This window comes from Bos taurus, chromosome 13 (assembly GCF_002263795.3).
Source record: "Bos taurus isolate L1 Dominette 01449 registration number 42190680 breed Hereford chromosome 13, ARS-UCD2.0, whole genome shotgun sequence".
NCBI lineage: Eukaryota > Metazoa > Chordata > Mammalia > Artiodactyla > Bovidae > Bos > Bos taurus.
The window spans coordinates 76,759,441-76,780,232 of record NC_037340.1 but is presented as its reverse complement, the minus strand read 5'-3'; the positions used below and the strand labels follow the sequence as shown (position 1 = coordinate 76,780,232).

General features: G+C 48.4%; 1 long non-coding RNA gene across 3 annotated transcripts in view; it reads left to right on the top strand.

The window, feature by feature from the left end:
• Positions 1-213: 213 nt before the first annotated feature.
• The window catches only part of LOC101905635 (uncharacterized), a 57,162-nt gene continuing 36,583 nt past the window's right edge, over positions 214-20,792 (top strand). For all 3 annotated transcript variants that reach the window (XR_009497027.1, XR_009497028.1, XR_009497026.1), the window contains exon 1: positions 214-876. This is a non-coding gene — a long non-coding RNA (uncharacterized lncRNA). The remainder of the gene's footprint in view (positions 877-20,792) is intronic.

Here is a 20,792-nt window from a genome sequence, read left to right as displayed (position 1 = left end):
GATCTTTCACCTCCTTGGTTAAATCTATTCCTAGGTATTTTATTTTTGCTATGATTGTAAATGGGATTGTTTTCTTATCTTTCTGATAGTTAATTACTAGGGTATAGAAAAGCAACAGATTTCTGCATGTTTTAATCTTCATTCTGTGACTTCACTGTCCTCATTTATTATTTACAGTAGTTTTTTTTTTTTTCCTTTGGTGGAGTCTTTGATGTTTTCTATATATAAAATCATGTTGTCTATAAAGGGTGACAGTTTCACTTTTTCCTTTCTAATTTGGATGTCTTTATTTCTTTTTAGTGCCCAATTGCTCTTACTAGGACTTCCAATACTATACCCTCTTGGATTAGTGTTATGTAAATGAACAACTTTGTCTTGTTCCTGATTTGAAAGGGGTAGTTTTCCGTTTTTCACCATTAAGTATGATGTTAGCTGTGGGTTTGTCATATATGTCCTTTATTATGTTGGAATACATTCCTTTTGTACCTACTTTATTGAGAGGTTTTATCATAAATGGGTGTTGAATCTTGCCAAATGCTTTTCTGCATCTATTGAGATGACTGTATGGTTTTTATCCTTCATTTTAAAACACTGTTTTGTATCACATTGATTGATTAGTGGATGTTAAACCGTCATTAAATCTCTGGAATAAATCCCATTTGATTGTGGTATATGATTCTTCTAGTGTATTGGTGTATTTGGTTTGCTAGTATTCTGTTAAGGGTTTTTGCATCTATGCAAATCAGAGACATTGGCCTATAATTTTCTTTTTTGCATGTTCTTTTTGTTTGGGTTCAGAAGCAGCGTGATGTTGGCCTCATAAAATGAGTTAGAAAGCATTCCTTCCTCTTCATTTATTTGCAGCAATATGAGAAGGTAGGTATTAAACCTTTTTGAATGTTTGGTAGAATTCACCTGTGAAGCATCTAGCTCTGTATTTTTGTTTTTGGGGGAGTTTTTCTTTGTTTGTTTGTTTGCTTTTACTGTTTCAATCTCTGTATTAGTGATCCAGTCTAGTCAGGTTTTCTATTATTGCATGATTGAGTCATAGAAGGTTGTATGATTCTAAGAACTTGTCCATTTATTCTAGGTTGTTCAGCTTGTTAGTATATGGCTGTTCATGGTATTCTCTTAAAATACGTTGTGTTTCTGTGATATCTGTTTTTGTTCCTTATCTTGCATGTATGATTTTATTTATCAGAGCCTTCTCTCTCGTTTCTTAGCGAGTTTGGAAATGGTAACCCACTCCAGTATTCTTGCCTGGAGAATCCCACGGACGGAGAAGCCTGGTAGGCTACAGTCCATGGGGTCGCAAAGAGTCGGACACGACTGAGCGACTTCGCTTTCACTTTCACTTCTCTCTCGTTTCTTAGCGAGTTTGGCTAAGGGTTTGTAAATTTTATCTTCTCAGAGAACGAGCTCTTGGTTTCACTGATCCTTCTTATTGTCTTTTTAGTCTCTATTCCATTTATTTCCACTCTGATCTTTATTATTTCCTTCCTCCTAATGACTGGGATTTCTTTCTTTCTCTTTTTCTAGCTGCTTTAGGTGTAAGGTTAGATTGCTCAAGATTTTTCTTGTTTCTCTAGGTGCTCCTGTATTGCTAGAGACTTCCCTCTTAGTACCACTTTTGCCGTATCCTGTAGATTTTGTATGTTGTATTTTCATTTTTCTTTGAGTAATTTTCAATTTCTCCTTTGATTTCTTAGTTCACCCAATAGCTTGTTCAATAGCATGATTTTCAGTCTTCACAGATCTGCGATTTTTTCCAGCTTTCCTCTTGGAGTTGATTTCTAGTTTCATATCATTGCGTTTAGAAAAGATTCTTGATATGATGTCAACCTTCTTAATCTATTGAGATTTGTTTTGTGTTCCAACATATGATCTATCATTGAGAAAGTTCTGTGTGCACTTAGGAAGAATGTGTATTTTTCTGCATTTGGATGGAATGTTCTATACATATGTATCAAATCCATCTGGTCTAATATTTCACTTAAGGACATTCTTTTCCTTGTTAACTTTCTGTCCGAATGATCTATCCACTGATGTAAGTGAGGTAGGTTTTAAAGTCCTCTTGTATTTCTGTCAGTTTCTCCCTTTAGATCCGATAATAACTATTTTATATAAGTTGATGCACCTCTATTAGGTATATATATATTAATAACCATTATGTCTTCTTGATGAATTGTTCCCTTTGTATACTCTCTATGTTTGTCTCTTGTTACCTTTTTTGGCTTGAAGTCTATTTTGTCTGAGGTGAGTATGGATACATGCACTTTCTTCTGGATGCTATTTGCTTTAAGTAGCATTTTCCATCCCTTCACTTTGAACCTATATTTGTTTTTAGAACTGATACGAGTCTCTAGGAGGCAGCATTTAGTTGGATCTGGTGTTTTTTTATTCATCCACCATTCTTTGTCTTTTGATTGGTGAATTCAATCCATTTACATTTAGGATGGTTATGATTTGTCTGGGACAGTATTTCTCCTTCACATCTGAATGATGACTTTGCTGGATAGAGTGTTCTTGGGTGACACTTTTTACCTTGCAGTCTTTTGAGAATATCATTCCACTTCCTCCTGGCCCATAGCGTTTCTGGTGAAATCCTGCTAATAACAACAAAAATAAGGGTTTTTGTTGTTGTTTTGGTAGGTTACCATTCCTTTTTCCCTGGCTACCTTTGCAATTATTATTATCATTTTGGCTGCGCTTGGTCCTTGCTGCTTTGCGTGGGGCTCTCTAGTTGCAGCACGCGGGGGCTACTCTGTTGCGGTGCGTGGCCTTCTTTTTGCTGTGGCGTCTCTTGTCGTAGAGTGTAGACTCCAGGCGTGCAGGTTCAGTAGTTGCAGAGCGGGATCAGTAGTTGTGGCACGTGGGCTTAGGTGCCTGTGGCCATATGGGATCTTCCAGGATCAGGGATTGAACCCATGTCCCCTGCATCGGCAGGCAGATTCTTATCCACTGTGCCACCAGGGCAGTCTTAAAATTCTTTGTCATTGGCTTTTTACCATTTTAATATCATGTGTGTTTAAGATCTTTTTGCATTGAGGTAATTAGGCATTTTCTTAGCTTCAAGGACGTCTGTATCCAGTTCTTTTATGAGGTTTGGGAAGTTCTTAGCTATTAGTTCTTTAAACAGACTTTCTGCTCCTTTCTCCCCCTCTTCCTCTTCTGGGATACACACTACCCTAATGTCATCCTTCCTAAAGGAGTCAGATGGTTCTCATAGAATTTCCTTTTTTTGTTTGTGCACGCTCCCTGCCTTCAGGCCTCAGGCTCCTTCCTCAGGCTGAGCCCTGCCCACAGTTTTCTGCTCTGTCTCTTTCTCTCTGTCCAGGAAGCCTGACGATGGAGGCAGGGCAAATGGACACACAGTAGTAGTGGGGCGATGGGTTGGGCTGAGCTGGTGTCACTTGATGACTTTTTCCCACTGTTGTCATTCAAAGACCAAACATGGTGATGTCTGTGTTTTGCTTCTTTTCTTTTATTAGGGAGGAGGGGAAGATTTCTTTTTTGAGTGATGCCATATGTTCCTGTGTGTTTATGCTCATGTACATGTGTGTGTTTGCATGTGAATGCCTGTGTGTAGGCGTGTACTTGTGTGTGTATGTATATTCTCACGTGTGAGCACATATGTGTGTCCACTGCAGGCAGATGCTGTGGATCAGGCCTGAGGTCAGGACTTGATTCACCAGCTCAGACACTCGCAGGATTGGAGGATCTGCAGAGTGTCCTCCGCTCATGTTTCTTCCCCGTGGCTCACTTCACAGTTCTCTGGGTCCAAGGCCTCGGCCTAAGTTTCCCAGGTTCTCTGCAGGCAGGTGGGGACTCCTGGCCCCATTTGGGAGCGCAGGTTCCTCCTGGGAAATATGAGGGGCCTCAGGGGCTCAGATGCCCCCCAGCCTGGGAAGTCACTCAGACACGACTGGGCAGGGACCTGGGTCGGGGCTCAGGATAATTCTCAGAACCTCCCGCCTCCTGATTCTACAGCCCCTGCTGTCTTCAGCCCCGTTCTCTAGGATGGCCTTTCTCCTCTGTGTTCCTGCTCACCCTGATGGCTTTCTCTCTGTGATCGTCCTGATCCTGGCTGGATAATTGGGCTCTTCAGGCTCCACATACCACTCCCCACCTCCTTGTTGGTTTAACCTCGAGGGGCCCTTTCCCTCAATGTTTATAAGCCTCATTTCTTCCTCTGTGTCCTTCTTGGAGGCATTTTTGTGGAGAAAACCTGACTTACAGCCCGTGCTGCGTGTGTATCTTTCCATCAAGAGGCTGAAATACAATCTGAGCCATTTTTGTCTGAGCACTTTCTGGCTAAGTGTGGGTCTGAGCTTGGATCAGATGGGATTTTATGAGGGTTGTAAAAGTCGAGCTTTTAATGTGTCTCAAACAAATCGATGTATGAAGGAGAAATGTTGAAAGTAGGAAAAATATGGCCTGGGATGCATTTGGGGGCTCCAGAGCACAAGGGCATAGAACTCGAGCACGGGGCTTTAATGGTTCACAGAATTGGGCCTGAACATGTTTCCAGGAGAACAGAAGAGGCTGCAGGGTCTCCTCCCGCTGGGGGTTGTGATGAGTTTTTCAGCTCCTGAATGGGGACAGTCCTGCTCGGGTTTTATAACAAAATTCTAGTATCATCCATAGAATATGCCCAAACTCTCAGTTAAACCCAAGCTGTCTTTGTGGTAGAAATGCAATTACATTGGAGAAAAACTGTTTATATGTCTCGAGATATTACGATTATGAAAAACAGCAACATAACCTCCATTAAGTCAGATGAAAGTTAATCGTGTTTCATGCTGCCTCCCTGGGCCAGTGCTCTGGCACAGACATGATTAACTACAGCCAAACAGGGCTCATCTTTGCAGCACGATACACATTTTCTCCCTTAATTACAAATAATTGTATAGTGTAATTTATACTACTGCCTGATGCCTAAAAATGCGTGTTCAGGAATAGAGGGTTAGTTTGGGAGGTGGAAAATTATAAACAGGAATAATTGCAGCCTCCTGAGGGCTGGAGGCCAATGAGATTTAATCAAACTTCTTATCAGTGAAAGACAGAGGGGCAGCCTCTGGTTAGGACACTGTTTAAGAATACAGATACCCGTGACGATTTGTCCAGCTGCTTAACTGTCCACCAAGAGTTCGCTTTTGTAAGTGGATGTGAGTGGTAGAACACAAGAATTTTCCTATGTGATGAAATAGACACCAAACAGTTTTGGTCCCTGTATAGCATTTATTAAAATAATTTTATTTATTTCTCTTTGGCTGTGCTGGGTCTTTGTTGCAGTGTGGGCTTTTCTGTTGCTGTGGTGAGTAGGGGCTGCTCCCTGGTTGTACTGCATGGGCTTCTCACTGGGGTGGCTTCTCTTGCCGTGGGCCACGGGCTCTAGGTCACGAAGACTTCAGTAATTATGGCTTCCGAGCTCTAGAGCACAGGCTCAATCGTTGTGGTGCATGGGCTTAGTTACTCCAGGGCATGTGGGATCCTCTCAGACCAGGGATCAAACCTATGTCTCCTGCCCTGGCTGGCGGATTCTTAACCACCTGACCACCAGGGAAGCCCTAGCTGAGTGTTAACATGAGTACTGCAGTATTAACATGAGCACAGCTGCAGGTCTTTGTGGATAAGGCAGAGCTTGTGGGTCGATAGTTTTCTGAAGGGGAAAAGCAGGGTCCATTTGACCATACGGGCAATTCAATTTAGTCTCTCTTGATGGTACACTTCTTTTTCCAATCACCTTTAAGAAAATGCACTTGTGAGATGATTAATGTTGGTGGTGTTTAATAAAAGCAGAGCAGCCCCAGGACTGAGGTTCTAACCCATCTGAACCCGGATCCCACTGGCTGGCAATGCCTTAGCTGACCTCCCTGGGCCTCACTTTCCTTATCTTGAAAATGGGGATGATACTGAGGACACTGCAGGTTGGCTTGTGAACTAGGTGAGATTAACAAGGATAAAAACACGCACAATGTCTGGGTCACAGACGGTGCACCACGAATGTTCATTGAATCAGAATTGGAAATGGATTGTTATAGGCCCTGAGAGACTACCCGAGAGTATGCAAAACTGGACTGAAAATCCAGGGCTGTTGGTCCACGTGAATCTCATTTCTCACTATCAGCCTTTTAAAAGTTTCCCCTGCAGATAAGGAATTGGTATGGCCTGAGCACAGCTGCATTCACTCAGGCTCCTAAGGAATCACAAGCCAGGCCATAGGGCCTCTGGCTATCCTCTGTTTAGACACTAAGTGGGTTGAGGGCTCGTTTGTTTTCTCTGGACAGGGACCACACCCCCAGGGGCCACAAACTTTGTCTTGAACCAAAGGCCATAGGCTGTCTGCCTCAGCCTGGATGTAGGCAACCCTCAAACAGCCATTGCTCTTGGGGTTACCCCCTGGCGGAGTCCTAATCACACAGTGCATTTCAGAGCAGGAAGCCAGGCCTTCTTCCCTGGGAGGAGATTTTAGAGGGAAGACATGTGAGCTGCTTTGCAGGGAGCCTCATCACTGAGCCTGGTGGGGAGGGGCTGGGCCCTGTGCTTTGGAGCTGCTGAGGAAAATGCTTTGATAGCAGCATCTCTCTAGCTGTGATAACCAGATATGACCCAGAGGTTGTCAATGTCTTTTAGAGGATAGAGTCGTCCTTGGCTGAGCACTACTGGATTAAAGTCTAGTAGGTAAAATGGAGGCTTCCCAAGGGGCACTAGCGGTAAAGAACCCGCCTGCCAGTGCAGGAGATGTAAAAGACTCAGGTTCGATGCCTGGGTCAGGAAGATTTCCTGGAGAAGGGCATGGCAACCCACTCCAGTATTCTTGCTTGGACACTCCCATGGACAGAGGAGCCTGCCGAGCTACAGTCCATAGGGTCACAAAGAGTCGGACACAACTGAAGCAACTTAGCACGCACAGTGCTAAAATGAATGTAATAAGTGAGCAGTACAAAGAGTTTGTGGCAGCAACTTCTGGTCACTTTCCCAATATCCAGTTCCCCTCTTCCTTCTAATAGAAATCTGCTTTTTGCAGGGTGCGTGTTGAACTCTCAAAAACTATTTGAGACTCCAACTTCAATGGAATAGATGTTGCAACTCCTCAAAGGGAGATCCTCTCTAAACACAGGGATGATTGGGCTCATAAGGGAAGAAAACTGGATCCGGGGAGTGTCAGCTGCATCTTTGTGGGCTCTGACCAGACAGGTGTTGTAACCCTGTGGAAAGGAACTTTCTTGTGAGGTGGCCAATCTCTATCCACTATGGCCTATTCTTAGAACCACGGACTCAAAGAAGGATTCCAGAGGGTGGAGGTTAATCTCCCAGGACCTTGGAAGTAAGCTCAGAGCATTACTCCGAGGATCATTTCCTTCCCCTGGACAACAGTGGCTCCTGTTTAAAGGAACAGATCATCACTGCTGTAAGCCAATCAGTGTCATCCCAGGAGGAGAGTGTGAGTGGTTCTGCCCAAGGAGGTGGAAAAGAAAGTCTCCTGGGGCTTTGCAGAAATATTTTTCTTTCCATTAAATCAAGAGGTCATCAAAATGTGGAGACCCCAGCCTCCTGTCCCCTTCTTTGCTTTAGGGGCTGTCATTTGAGGTCATGATACTTGGGGTTATGACGGTCCTATTTTTAGAACATTTATCATTATTTTTTAATATTTATTTATTTGGCTACATGGGTTTTTTAGTTGTGGAGTTTGAAGTCTTAGTTGTGGCATGTGGGATCTAGTTCTCTGACCAGAGATTGAACCTGATCCCCTGCACTGGGAGTTTGTAATCTTAGCCACTGGACTACCAGAGAAGTCCCTATTTTCGTTTTTTTTTTGGTTTTTTAAAAAAGTATTATTATTGTCGCCACCCTAGTGGGTTTGAAGTGACATCTCATTGTGGTTTTTGATTTCCCTTTCCCTCATGAGGAAGCCCACTACATTCCTTATTTTTTTTGGGGGGGCTGTGTTGGGTCTTCGCCCTGGTGCGTGGACTTTCTCGAGTTGCAGTGCCAGGGCTTCTCACTGGGGTGCACAGGCTCTCTAGTTGGGGGTGTGGGCTTAGTTGCTCTGCTGCAGGTGGGATATTAGCTCCCCAGCCAGGACTTGAACCCCATTGCCTGCATTGGAAGGTGGATTCTTCACCACTGGACTACGAGGGCAGTCCCACGACAGCCCTATTTTGATTCTGGGCAGAGACTTTACTATCCTGAAGAATGAGAAAGAGGGAAATAGCCTGAGCTGCTGAATCAGCCCCAGAAACTCTTGTTAAAGGAACAGTAAATGTGCTCAGAGCAGTATTACTTCTGGCCAGAAGAATCCCCAGGAGAGCCAAGTTCATGCTCTCAATGGTAAGGGATAAGTTCAATGGTATTAGTGTTCCGAGGCAGCTGTAGTTAATTACCACAACTTTAGTGGCTTAAAGCAACACACATTTACTCTCCTATAGTTCTGGAGGGCAGAAACTGGAAATGAGTCTTGTGGGGCTAAAATCCAGGTGTCTCCGGGCGGGTTCCTCCAGAAGGCTCCATGGAGAATCTGTTTCTTGCCTCTTGCAGCTTCTAGAGGCTGTCTGCATCTCTTGGCAGCATCAGTCTAACCTCTGCAGCCCTTCTCACTTGGCCTTCTCCCTTTTATAAGGAGCCAGGGATTACACTGGGCCCACCCAGATAATCCAGGATCATCTCCCCAGCTAAGATCCTTAGCTTGATCACACCTGCAAAGTCCTTTTTTCATCCTGTAAGGAAATGTGGACAAACTCTAGGGATTAGGATGTGAGCATCTTTGGAGGGTCTTCATTCAGCCTACCAATACAAAGATACTGTGCCCCTAACCTACCCGTTAGGGCTCCCCAGGTGGTTTAGTGGTAAAGAATCTGCCTGCCAGTGTAGGAGACTCAGGTTTGATCCCTGATTTGGGAAGATTCCCTGGAGGAGGAAATGGCAACCCACTTCAGTATTCTTGCCTGGAGAATCCCATGGATAGAGGAGCCTGGAGGGCATGGGGTCGCAAAGGAGTCGGACCCGACTGAGCGACTAAATAACAACAAACCTATTACTCGTAGTGTGAACCTTGCCAGACCTCTTTCCTGGTCTGGCCTCAGTTTTCCTATCCATAATTAAAGGTCCTTTCACTTCATTTACCATCTCTAGGCAGGTGGCCTCAATAGCTCATGCCTCTCTGGGTTCCAGACCTAGTTAGGTACAGTTTGTTCGGCTTTCTGACATTTCCACCAGGATGTTCCAAATGTATCTCAGGCTCAGCGTGAGATGCCACCCATGATCTCCTGCCCCCTGTCCCATTCATGCTCCCCTCTTATGTCTGTTTTCTCAGAGAATGGCACCTTCACCCATCTGTTTGTCTAAGTCAGAAATATCCTCTTCCTCATTTCTATCATGTAATTGAATGCCTGTTGATTTCACTTCCTATGTGTGATGTGTTTAGAAAACACAAGTCACCAATTCTCCAACTGGGTGGCCAACAATTCAACTCTGATAGTAACTACCCAGAGTTGGCACAGACCATCTGAGTCAGGAGCTCAGTCCCTGAGAGAGGGGAGACAGAGAGACTGTGTGTGTGATGCCATCATCTCCATCAGCAGATGGCAGTTGGTGATGTGTCCGAGGTCTTGGAGCAAGTAGAGGGGCTGGTGGGTTGACCAGTTGTCTAGTGGGTTGACCCGCCGTCTAGTCCTGGTCCCAGAGTCAGGCTCTTCCCGATGGTGATGCCTGGGTTTCCTCATGCTCATAAAATGTCAGGGGCCATTTATGCTCATTACCCATTTTACAGATGGAAACACCAAGGCACACAGCGGTTAGTGATTTCTCACCCTGAAAGCGGCCAAGCCAGGACCCAGCCCAGATTTCTGGCACAGGCCCACACTGTAACCACCTGTAATCACCCCGTCGGTAATGAGCCCTTTGAAGAAAGGTGAATCACTTACCTTGGCCGTGCCTCAGTTTTCCTCACTTGCCAAGTTGGACTCTAATAACCCTGCCCCATTGACTCACCAGAAGTGATGAGAGAACGGATCAAGGCCAAGGCTCTGAGAAACTTGCTTTAGGAAGGCGCCTTGGCCTGGGAGGAAGCTGAACTTTTAAATCTCTGGGAAAGCCCTGGGCAAACCTAGATGATACATACATTTGGATTATACTCTGATGAGGTAAACAGGACAGAAGGGGTTTGGATAGAGGACTTGATGACAGCTCCCTCTGGCTGTGGTGGGGGATTAACTGTACGGAGAGCAGGAGTGGAAACCAGGGCCAGTGAAGAGGCACCTGTAATAGTTCAGTGAAGAGCTGCAGGATGTTTGGTGTTGGGGTGGATGCGGCTGGACCGCTGGAAGGACAGAGTTGTCATTTACTGTGCTGAGGAAGACCATGGGAGGGGCAGGCTCTGGGGAGATGGAGATTTCTGACACCTGCATTTCGAGGTCCTGAGACTGGGGGCCGTCCCCACTCTTGGTTCCCACGGCCTTTTTCCATCTGCACGGTGGGTCCCAGAAAGCCCACTCATCACAGCCCTTCCTGATTTCCCAGCTCCAGGGTTTCCTGGGGAGCCTAGCTTGCGCTGAATCCTGGATGTTGAGGCTTATTCCTGATAATGGACAGCCCTCACAGTTAAGGAGGGGATGGATTGTTGAAACTCCCATCAGTGGTCCCGAGTCTTCTGGGCCCATTACAGAGCTTTATCTCCGGAGTCAGCTGTCCAGATGCATTTGTCAGAGGTGCTACCTCTCTGAAGGGGAGTGTGAACTTTACAGAGGGGCATTTGCTAGAGGGAAATTCCTGCATCTTCATATGCTGTCACCTGGCATAAAAGAGGGAGGAGCTTCTGTGGACCTGAAGTTTATCACAATGTTATTGTTGTCAGTCTCTATAAAGAGTCGCAAGCTGACTCATGGACTGTAGCCCACCAGGCTCTTCTGTTCATGGGATTTCCCAGGCAAGAGTACTGGAGTGGGTTGTCATTTCCTTCTCCAGGGGTTCTTCCTGACCCAGGGATCGAACCCGAATCTCCTGCATTGTAGGCAGATTCTTTACCACTGAGTCACTGGGGAGGCCCCAGTTTATCACAATAAACACATCTAAATATCCATTACTATTGGCTTCAACATACTGCAGTACATTCTGAAAGAGCAGTTTATGTGACACTGATGTGCTTCTTTAAAAAGAAAACACATTTATCTAGCTTTTAAAATGAAAACAGAAATACCCGTCTTCTAATTATTCACTTCTTTGTGCAATAAAATCTATAAAGCACCTACTAAGTGCAGGGCCCTTAGTTATTTGGTTAAATAGGAGAGAAATGAATCAGATTTTGTTCTCAGGATACCCCTGACTGGTGGAGGAGGTGAACACGGACGTGAATAGCACACAGGGTGAGTGGGTTGGCATGGGACAAGGTTCTGAGGTTTATAGATGGGAGGCATTGCTGGTGGAGAGGGGGTTAGTCCTTGGGTTTCTCTCAGCCCCCTCAGGTCTGTCACAGCCCCCTCGGGTGTCTCACAACCACCCCCACCCTGGTCTCTCACAGCCCGCCCCGCCCACAGTCCCTCACAGCCCCCTGGGTCTCTCACAGTCCTCCCTGGTCTCTGACAGTCCCCCGGGTCTCTCATAGCCTCCTGGGGTGTGTCACAGCCCCCCCGGGTGTCTCACAATCCCCCCAGTCTCTCACAGTCCTCCCTGGTCTTTCACAGCCCCTCGAGGTGTCTCACAGCCCCCCAGGTGTCTCTCACAATCCTCCCTGGTCTCTCACAGTCCCCGGGTCTCTCACAGCCCCCTCACTTGCTCTGGGCTGAAGAGTGTCTCCTGTTGCGAATCCCCTCCTGGGAGTCTCCTTCCACACGTCCTTCTTCTCTCCCATGGGGGTGGTGATCACTGGCTCCCACGGGTGTCTCCTGCACTCTCTTTAGAATGATTGGGGTCCAGTACTGCTAGCTTTGGGACTTCAGCCAAAATTCCAAGTCCTCCAGGGAAGTCACCAGTCCACTTGAGGAGAGATCCCGGGAAGAGGAGTCAGAAGCACCTACATAGCCAGTGCTTGGCTTGGTCAGGGGTCAGCGCTGGGGCCCCAGGGGAGTTGTCCCTGCCCAGCCCCCCTCTGCCCCTGGGCTCCTGAAGGGGCCATGTGACTGCATCCAGGTGAGGATTAAACGAGCTAATGCACCGGAGCACTGGGGACCCCAGGCGCCAGGTGATAAGTGCCCTGCGAGGTCAGCCCATCGTTGTCAGCGGGTCACTAATCAGGGTCACAGGTGAGTCTGGTCAAGAGGCCTCCCTAGAAACAGGTGTTTGGGTTTAGGAGGAGAGATTTCTGTAGGGACGCTTGGAGATTTAGCCTGTAATAGGCAGCTTTGCTTCCAATAGCTCTCGAGAGACAAGCCATATAAGGTTGCTTATCTTTAAGCTGAGAGCAGAAAGGGCTGTGGGGCCTGGCTCCTTGGGATGCCCCCACCCCGAGCTGCTGTCAGGTGGCCAGATGCAGGCAGACCTTCCTAAGCTCTGGGCTCAGGGCCCGCTGCTCTTTCTCATCCTGCTTCTAAAAAAATAAATAAGTATCCTAAAGCTTCCATTACTGCAGATTCCCTGAGACTCTGCTGTGGGCTAATCTTCAGGTAAAGGCGTTGACTTTTCAGGGTTTTTCCTCGTCTGAACACCCTTTTTTATGTTGAGACCAGGAAGAAACATATGCTCCCTCTCCATGCTGGAAAATGCATCCCTCACACATTCTTAAATCTCCGCTTCCTCCCTATTCTGGCTAAATGTCGAGATTTGTGTTCTCTTTCCCCTTCAGGGCTGGCAGATGCTTAAGTACCTGCAGGCTGTAAGGCAGGTTGTAAACACGAGGTGATGCTGTTATTACGACCGTCCATTATAATAACGGCACACTGCCCCCTCCCGCCAACTTGGGCCGCTGTGAGTCATCATTTGTTCATAAATGTTACTGAGCACCTACTGGATGCCGGGGACACGGTGCTGGCCAGTGTCTCTGTCCTCCTGGAACGTGCATTCGAATGGGGGAGATAGTGAATGTGTGCATGAAGTAAGTGTGGTGGTCAGACTGCGATGAGTCTCCTGAAGGGAAGGAGAGCCGACATGACACGTGGGAGGGGTGGCTGGCTTCGGACTGAGGATATGGGAGGCCTTTTCAGGAGGGGCCACTTGAACTGCCTTGTCTTGAGGAGGAGGCAGCTGACAGCAGGCATTCAGGGAAGGTCATTCCTGGAGTTGGGACCTGACCTGGGACAAGCCTGAGGGATGTAGGGGTGCAGCAGTGATGGGCCGGGCAGCTGGCCTGCGGGGAGTGTGGGCAGAGACAGGGTCTGAGAGGAGGCAGGGCCTGGCCCGTCAGCCCCATGCCCTGTGTGAGGGGCACTAAAGGGTTTTATGCAAACAGATGCTATGATCTGATTCAGGCATTGAAAGGGTTCTTCTCTCTGTGCCCCCGTGGAGGAGGGGGGCTCCTGAGCAGGAAGGGAAGGCAGGAAGGCTAGGTTGAGGGAGGGGCATTGAGGGTCAGCTGATGCTGGGAGGGGGATGAGAAGTCACGTGCTCTGCAAATGGTTGAGTGCTGCCATCTGTGGGATGATGGGCAAGCACTGGCTGTGCCCTCAGTGATGACTGAGGCTGCTCATGGTGATGGCAATGAGAGGGGTGACCTCAGGGCATCCTTCTCAGCCTGCATTTCTGCAGGATAAAGGTCTGAACCAGGGGATCCCAGCAAAAACACCGCATGGAGCTGACAGGGTGAGGAATGAAGGTCACCAGAGTGTCCTCAAATGCATTTGTGTTGGTGATGGTGACGATGACGTCATCTGACATTTTAAGCCCTGCGTCCTACGGGCCGACCCTGCTGAGCACTTCACTGCACCTTCCTGCCCTCATCTGCTCCATGGTCCTGTGCCACAGGGACTGTCATTATCTTTGCTTTTCAGACGAGCAAACTGAGGCACAGAGAGGTTACGTAAAGCCCGAGGTCACACAGCTGGTGAGTGGTGGGCTGGGATTTGGACCCAGAGAAGCCGCCTGCAGAGGCCGTGCTCTCAGCACGCTGACTGTTGGGATGCGCTGTCTTCCTGCACAGAAAAGACTCAGGAACTGTTTTACTCTGTGACCTTGTTGGGTCACATTTCTTGGCATTCCGACACCTGGCCTCCAAAGAGGCAAAATGGAAACACTTCCCCCAGGTGTTTCCTCCTTTCCAGACTCCATCCTCCCCTTCTGTGACCTCCCACTCTCTGCTCCTGGCTCAGAACAGGCAAACCCTGACCCCCAGAGCCTGCGGGGCGGGGCTGCAGAATCGTCAGGGGGTCCGGGCCGCCACCTCCAGGTGAGAATGAGCAGGATCTGTCGCTTTACGACCCAGATGGTCTTTACGACCTGGATGGTCTGTGCTCCAGTTCATGCTACATGCTGGGATCCACCTGCAGCGGGGAAAACGAGGGGCTTTGAGCGGTGATTGCTGGATTGAGAGGTTTCTCGGCTCTCACGAGAGACCAGAGAGGCAACAATGGCCCCTCCCAGGGGTCAGGGAGCAGCTGAACCCGAGCCCCGCTCTGTGTCTGGGGGACACCCGGCCCCGCTGGGCTGAAGCGGCTTCCTGAGGCTGGTCCATGACCCCCTCACAGAAATGCCTGCTGGGGTGGGGAGGAGCTCTGCGGAGGTTCAGTCCCAGAGCAGTAAAGATGGAAATAATGTCCAGGGTCCAGGCTGTTAGGTGTTCAAGTGAAGTCTGTCTGAGCTGTGTGGAATCCTGCCGTCTGCACACTCAGGCTGCTGGTGCCGTGTCTACACGGTGTGTCTACACAGCTCGACAAACCATTCTGACCACACGGAGCCCAGCAGCTGCTCCCCGAGTCTGGAGAGCTGGGTCCTCCTTGGAATTCTGAGGAGTTTATGACTATGCGCTCCACCCCCGACCCCGCCGCTCCATTCACAAAGTCGCACATCCTGAGTAAGCCCGCATCCTGAGACCCCTCTGGCTTTGGGGGTTTGCTGCACAAACCCCCGGTGGGCCAGTGCGGGAGTTTTCTTGGTCTGGGGCCACCCCTCGGGTGCTGGGAGGGGCTCCTCTGAGGGGAACTCGGGACCCTGGAGCCCTGGGTCCTTCTCTTGTGCTGCAGCCAACGTCGGGTTTCCCTGGAGATCAGGAAGGTTCCTCATGGTAGAGACCATGCCTGTTTCTCCAGTTCCCACCCCTTTCTTAGTGCCTGGCGGGCTCTGGTCTCCCAGGAAGTGGGTTTTTCCTTTGCTCAAATCACTGGTCATGATGTTTGTTCATTTGCTTTTGGGGAGGAGGGTATTGGACCACCCATCCCATGATCCCATTCCCCCAGGAGGGAAGGGGCTCTGCTCACCGTTGTATCCCTAGGGCAGGGTCTGGCTCAGTGTGTGTCTGCTGGAATATTAAATTAGTAAGTGAATGAGGGATCCTGTCTGCTCCTTTCAACCCAGAGCCTGGCAGAAAGCCTGGCACTCAGTGCGTGCATATGTGCTCAGTGGCTTCAGTCATGTCTGATTTTTTGTGACCCCATGAACTCTAGCCCACCAGGCTCCTCTGTCCATGGGATTCTCTAGGCAAGAATACTGGAGTGGGTTGCCATGCCCTCCTCCAGGGGATCTTCCCAACCTAGAGATCAAACCCACATCTCCTGTGTCTCCTGCCTTGGTAGACGGATTCTTTACTACCAGAGCCACCTGGGAAGCCCATGGCATAAACATTTTCAGTTGAATGAGTGAATGAATGAAACTTCTCAATCTTCTCTCTCCCTGCCCCTTGCATCTCTGTTGTCTTCAAGTCACCCCTCCCCGTCTCACTCCAGCACCTGTTTCCTGGCCTTCTTGCTGGATTTGGGTCCCACACCCCGCCCCCCCCCCAGGGCCGTGCTCTGACCACCTCCCTCCTGCCTGGATGACAGGTGACTCTCAGCCTTGGTGGCCAAGCGCCGATGCTCCAGCTCTGCAGCCACCTCCATGTGTGAGGCTGACCAGGAGCCCTGTCCGCCCATGGCACTCGCCCCCCACTGAGCCCGGGGAGGTCGCAGAACCTCTTCCGATTGGCCCGCTGCCGTGGGTCACACTCCTGGGAAGAAGTCCCCCCCGCAGACTGACCTGGTTCCCAGAGTCTAGGATCAGTCACCTATTTGCGTCAGAGCTAAAAATGGTGTTATTTCCCCAAACTCAGCTGCACCTGTGGAGATAGAAAAACAAGACAGTCTATTTTTAGCAAGTGACAGACTGCACACATAGAACTATAATTAGCAGCTCATTCAAAGGGTGGAGTTTCCAACCCAATGCAGAGAGTTACTGCCCTGGGGGAGTCCCTTCAGCTCAGTACCCAGCCCTGGTGTGTGAAGTGGGACAGAGCCCGCTGCACAGAGAGTAGGCCCGGGTCCCCGGGAGTCCAGGGAAGAGGGCAAAGTCATTTGTGGGTGGTGCTTCCCACGAGCGCTCCCCACCATTCTCCTTCTGGCCTGTCGTTTTGCCAACCCCAGCATCAGGATGTGTTGCTTAGCAATCACATTTCCTCCTACCTTCTCCCGCCTGATCTAGCTCCATATCAAGACTTATGTCTGAGTAGTTATTTTATTGAGGTCTTTCCCCCAGTTTGGTAGCTCCATTTTCCAAGCCCAACTGGCTTCTCAGTATAATTTTCCCACAATCGTGGAAGTTCCGCTACTTTGAACAACTCTCATCCCACTGGTGCGTGCTCAGTCACTCAGTCGTGTCTGACTCTTTGTGGCCCCATGGACTTTAGCCTGCCAGGCTCTTCTGCCCATGGAATTTCTCAGGCAAGAATACTGGAGTGGGTTGCCATTTCCTATTCCAGGGCATCTTCCTGACCCAGGGATCGCCTGCACAACTGGTAAGAGATGTATTTTCTCCCCATCAGCACCTGTGATCATTACCATGGGCACCTCCTGAGTGTCTGCTCTATGCCAGGCTTTGGGCTTGTGTCTTTTCCTTATGATCTCATTATTCTGCACCAGAACTCCATGAGGTGGGGGCTGTTTTCCCATTTTACAGATGAGGAAGCTGAAGATGGTTCAGGAGAAGGGACTTGATGGTAAGTGAGGGAATTGGAATTTGCCTGGTGCCATCTCATCCTGCAGCCCAAGCTCCTAACCGTTGCTCACTGGTCAACCAATTGAAATCATCACCGAGATACCATCTCCGCTTTCCACACCCACACATCACCAGGAAAATCCCTTACTCCAGGGGTGGGCACATGTGTTCTAGGAAGGGTCAGAGAGTAACTCTGAGGCTGGGTGAGGCACCTGGTTTCTATTGTGGCTTCTTCACTCTTCTCTGCCGGAGACAACATGTAAATGAACCAGCATGGCAGTGTTCCAGTAATGTTTCATTTACACAAACAGGTAGTTTGCTGAATAGTCACTGAATGTTTTTCTTAAATAAGCCCATGTTTGTTTTCACTAAAAGACTTTGATTTGAAAGGGAAACCATATCCCAGTGTAAATGGAAAGCCAGCATGCCTTGCTGCAGGAGGACGGTAACCATAGAAATAAAAATACATCTAAATAGAGGGGCTGCGTTCTCCACTAAGCCCAGGGCCTGTTGTTTTTTTGTTGTTGTTGCTGTTCGAAAGGATGATAAGAGAGGCTTAGAGATGTGCTGAAGGCATCTTAGCACCAAATCAAGATGTTGTCTTTGAAGTCACTGGAAGAGGTGAGAAGAGTCCATACAGGAGGCAGTGTTTGTCTCGTGAAATGACCCCTTGCGTTGCCGCTTGTGAAGCTCTAAAGCTGGAGAGGGGAGCTGGGAGGGGTGGGAAGCAGTGAGTCGGGGGACTCTATGCCGGCAGCTTGGGGGTGCGGGACTCACAGGACAGTGGATGTGGCCTCAGCGCTGGCTCCCGGAGCTCTGTGGGGCCACCGTGGTCCCAGCCAGAGCCGGCACCCTCGGGTATACAGCTATCAGCTTCTGATCCAAGGGCAGGGCGAAGGTGGCTTCTAAGCTTTGTTCTGCCAGAGGAATTCCCCCTACAACAGCAAGAAATGAGTCACCTTGATTTCCCTTCATCATGGCTCCTTTCCTTCTCATTTTTATACTTCATCTTGCTCTTGCTTACTTTCTCCTATATTTGTATATTTACACACATATATTTTGCCTCTTTTTTCAAAAAGAAAAATCACATATTTTGGTTATCTTTTATTTCCAGCAACTACCTCCTCATCTTCTTCCATGAACAGCCAAACAAAGAATTAATTTAGGTTTTTCTGCAACGTCAGGGCTGTTTATGAAATGACTGTCTTGTGGAAGCCCTTAGTTTAGTGACCTCCTGCTCTTTGCGTCCTTGATAAATGCCTCGTGTGTTTTCCCTGCGTGTGGCGATCTTAATTGTGTTGGTAGTTTCAGGTGTCCTTCCTTACACTGCCCCGAACTCAAAACCTCATCTCCACCCCGTCGCCCAACCCCCTCTTGTCTCTGCTGGGAGTGTTCTCTCTGGGGTCTCCTGGTTTGGTCTGTGCTTCTTTGCTGTCTGACATCCCCATGTTTTCTTCCCCAGGCACCTTAGATTTGATGAAATTCTTGAGTACTTCAGGTAATAACTAGTGAAGGGGAAGAAAACAGCGAGGTGTATTTTGCGGTGGACACTGGAGGTGAGGTGGGGGCCGTCTTTGGCTGCTAACGCTGGGACTCTGATGCTCGTCCTGAAGTTTAGTCATTAGGATGATAGAAAGTTCTGGAAGCATGTTCTGCATTCTGGCAGCCTTGAAATGCACTTCCATCCCACGTCCCTGGGAAAGTGTTATTGAGATGTTCCCAGTGAAATGATGAAAATTGAGTTGCTTTAGGTCAGTAACATGAGTGTGGCCATGACTGAGGAAGCAGGGGCTGACTGGCTTCCTTTCCTTGTGGGGACTGAGGGTAAGTCATAAGTGAGTTAGCAGGTTGTGGGGTCAAGGACCACCTGGCCCCTGTGAGTAATGGGTGAGGGTGCTGGAGACTCCTCTCCTCCTCGGGGAAGACCTCCAGGGGGCAGGGCACCCGCACAGTCCCCAGGGGTCCGGGCATTGGCTGGGCTGTGGGAGCAGGAACATCTCGGAGTGAGAATCACTCCAAGAAGGAGGCAGGACTTTCCTCACTGCCCTTTTCCAACGAGCTGCAGCAGATTCCTCTTTAGTGGGTGGAAGATGGACTATTTCATTATTTGTGGCACTTGGCAATCAATCTGGGAGTTTGGGCACTTCCTCTTCCGCTCACTGTTATCCATCACGTTTAATCATTGGTCTCCCTCCAGGAGCCGGGCGCTGGGCAGGGCAGCTGTCCCTGACTTGACAGTTTTTACTTTTTAGGGGATGTGGGGAGGGGCCAGGCACAAGAGGAAACAGGGCTGGGAGAGAGGGTGGGCTGGGTCAACTGAAGCTTCAACAGAGGCCAGGGAATGGCTGATGAAGAAGATTACAGGAGGGACCCTCTTGAGGCCACAAAGACTGGCCCTATTGCCAAGAAAATCCCTCATGGGAGGGAGGAGGTGGAACGCAGAAAAGAAAAGAAATAGCCAGAATTCTCTGCCAAGGGAATGTTGCAGATTTTAATTGAAGATGAAATGTGTTCTTGTTTGTGTACAACTAATTTTCCTCCCAAATGAAGGGTTTTGTCTAACATGCGAGTGTTTCAATAGCAACCGTGTAATTAAGGTAGCATGTGCCTCTTGAGTTTCTGAAGCAGGCTGTTCGTGTTAACGTGCTGGGGAAGCAAGCCTGGCTTGAGCTGCTTCCTGGGTCCAAGAAGGAAAAAGCAAAAAGTCAAAGAAAACACCTCCAAATAGGGACTTGGCTCCAGACGCGATGACGTCATCTGGAAAAAGCGAGCAGGTTCCCTGAATGCAGGGGCCCTGGAGTCCTGCACTGGTTAGAAGAGCTGTGAGAGGAGAAGGGGGCTTGTATCCAGAGATTGTGCGTATGGGATCAAAACTCACATGTCTATAGAAGGCTCCTCCCAGGGAGGAGGTGTCCATGAGGGTGGCTGGTTCAGTGTGTTTTTTCAACACAATTGTATTTTGCTTGCATAGTAAATCAGAGCTCTCATTTTTCTTGAAACACTTGGCTTTTTCGATTCGTCTTTTGTTTTTAGCAAAGAAAGAGACGGGTAGAGAGGTTTGTTTACAAAAAAAAAAAAAAGCCCAGCTGTCAGAGAATGTAAGTAATGACGACCGTTAGGGCCACAGACAGTGTCGAGCGCTGTGTCAAGTTCAGCTGCGCGCTCAGCCCATTGAGGGCAGCCGTGACCTGCTCAGCTCTTAAGTTGCCTGGTAGAAGGTGCATCCAGCCTGCTTTGCCTGGAGTTTTCAGAGGAAATGAAATTAGATTTTAATGTGAAATCGTGCCTATTTTTCCCCAGCTTTATTGAGGTACAATTGACAACTGAAATTTCAAGATATTTGAAGTGTACAGTGTAATTATCTGATATACATATATTGTGGAATCATCTCATTTTTAATGTTAAGAACCAGTTGCACAGATCAGTGAATTGAGGACTGCTCAAACAGTCTCCCGGCAGGAGGTAGCCTCAGGTTGGTCACTGGCTGGCTGGGGTAGACTGATCACCTGCACGCTTTAGTAGCAAAATTTGCGTCTAACTTTGAAGGATTCATTTCATCTGTCTTGGACTCAATTTTTCCACCCACAAAATCAGCTGCCATGGGTTATGTTTAATATTTTATTTTTTATTTATTTGATTGTACTGGGCCTTATTGAATCATTGTGGCATGTGAGATCTTTGATCTTAGTTAAGGCATGTGGGATCTAGTATCCTGACCAGAGGTTGAACCCTGGCCCCTTGCA